We start from the raw sequence: 2,342 nt of genomic DNA on the forward strand, positions 1-2,342 counted from the left end.
CTTATTGTTTTGTTTTGTTGTTATTTTTAAATTCCACGTATAAGTGAGATACTGTGGTATTCGCCTTTCTCTGTCTGACTTATTTCACTTAGCATAATGCCCCATGTCTGTAAATGACAAGATTTCCTTCTTTTTTCTGGCTGAATAATATTTTATTCCATACCATATCTTCTTTATCCATTTATTCAACAATGGACACTTAGGTTGTTTTTATACCTTGGCTATTGGAGATAATGCTTCAGTGAACATGGGGTTTCATATATCTTTTCAATTTAGTATTTTCATTTTCTTCAGATGAATACCCAGAAGTGAAATTGCTGAATCATAAAGTAGTTCTATTTTTAACTTTCTGAGGAACCTCCATACTGTTTTCCATAGTAGCTGCACCAATTTACGTTCTCACCAATAGGCACAGAGTTCCTTTTTCTCCACATTCTCTGCAGTACTTGTTATCTCTTCTCTTTTTGATAATAGTCATATAACAGGTATGAGGCAATGTCTCATTGTGGTTTTGATTTGCTTTTCCCTGATGACTGGTGATGTCGAGCATCTTTTCATAGATGTATTAGCCATCTATATGTCTTCTTTGGAAAAATGTCTGTTCAGATCCTCTGCCCATTTTTTAAATCAGATTGTTTATTTTGTTTCGTTTTGTTTTCTATTGAGTTATATTAGTTTTTTATATATTTTGAATATTAGCCTCTTATCAGATATATGATTTGCAAATATTTTCTTCCATTCACTAGTTTGTCTTTTCATTTTGTGATGGTTTCCTTCTCTGTGCAGAATCCATTTTGTTATTTCTGTGTATTTCTTAGGACAGCAAATAGGCCTCCTAGCTGTAAGATTCTCAGATTCCCTTCATATCACTAAATAAAGCAAAGCCGTTCACTTGCTCCTGACAGACATCGATGGCAAGAATTGCCGCACTGGTGAATCATTCACAGACGACGTTTCCCATTTGCTGTAACATTCCCAGCTCTGGGTCACACTGGGGCTCAGTAGACATTGGTTGAATGAACTGATGAGATGCTTTGGCATCGCTGATGGGCTTGCAGCAGTGACGCAAACAGAAATTTGGCACCAGCGATTACCTGGCTTCGTGGTGACCGTGACTTTCATGGCAGCTCTGTGTTCATTCGGTAGTATCCATTAGTGGAACTCGTTGTTTCTCCTGTATTTTCCTGCCGTTCCTGTTGAAGAACAGTTTCAAGCAGTGCAAACAATTACAGAAGAATTTTATATATAACTGACATCTAGTGAGTAATGAACTCAGTTATGAGGACCTGCATAAAAACCATTCAGATAGAGGATCATTTGTTCTTGGGGTTTTAAAGGACTCAATTTTCCCGTAGATTTAAAGGACTCAATTTTCCCGTTTTAAAGGACTCAATTTTCCCAAATCATTAATACATTTAAAACAGGAAAATTCTAACCTGGAAAATTTACATGAACTTAACAGTTAGTATGTATATCCAAGATAAAGTCCATTAATCAGAAGAAAAGTGATTACTTAAGAAAACATCCTTTATAAGTTCAGGAGGTTGTGGTCCGCACACGAGCAAGGACATGTTTACCTTGACATCATTTCTTATCTTTTGGGGGCTGTGGGGAGATTTTTTTTTCTCTCTCTCTACCAATTTTAGGCCTTTATCTGAAAAACCATTAGAACTTGCATATACTCACCTATAGTACTTAGTTATTACAGCTGGAGCATGGCAGCTGGAGCTGGAGAAACGGTTCCAACACTGGCCCAAAAAGGTGGAAGAATCGGACTTTCCTTACAGGGGAGGACGTGCCAGATGATGAAAGGTGCTACGTTGTCGCCACTTCGAATTGCGCAGCTCCGAGGGCCTCAGACTCCAGAAGACAGTCTGAGAGAGAAATATTGACTCCTGGGGTGGGTGGAAAATGCATGTCTGATCAGCAATCTATGACACGTTCATTTTATTTTTGTTTCTGTCCACGTGATATTAGTAAACTTTTTTTATTCTTGGTATACAAATGAAAGAATTCAGAAGTTTAACATTTGGTTGAAAATTATAAAAATCAGTGTTCAGAAGAAATGTTGTTTTTTGTTGTTTTTTTTTTTTTTTTTTTAGCTATATGGACTTCAGTTTTAAGCTTAAATAGCTCCCAGACCCTAAGTGTTAAATATGTTACTGTCTGTTTCTTAATAGAAAGGAAAGGTCATGGTGAAGGCTGTGACCACGAAGAGCATGGTTTTACCCACTGGGCTGAGTGAGAGCAAGTCAGCCAGTGTGGGTCTGGATCGGCTTATCAGGGAGGAGGCAGGGTTAGGAAATACGTGTCTTTTAAGGAATGTAATTAGTTTTTTTTTT

General features: G+C 37.4%; 1 long non-coding RNA gene across 1 annotated transcript in view; it reads right to left on the minus strand.

The window, feature by feature from the left end:
• Positions 1 to 1,772: 1,772 nt before the first annotated feature.
• Positions 1,773 to 2,342, minus strand: part of LOC111739042 — a 6,905-nt gene continuing 6,335 nt past the window's right edge. Inside the window, exon 3 of the long non-coding RNA XR_002780078.1 lies at positions 1,773 to 1,895. This is a non-coding gene — a long non-coding RNA (uncharacterized LOC111739042). The remainder of the gene's footprint in view (positions 1,896 to 2,342) is intronic.

The sequence above is a fragment of the Pteropus vampyrus genome, unplaced genomic scaffold, assembly GCF_000151845.1.
Source record: "Pteropus vampyrus isolate Shadow unplaced genomic scaffold, Pvam_2.0 Scaffold46, whole genome shotgun sequence".
Classification (NCBI taxonomy): Eukaryota; Metazoa; Chordata; class Mammalia; order Chiroptera; family Pteropodidae; genus Pteropus; species Pteropus vampyrus.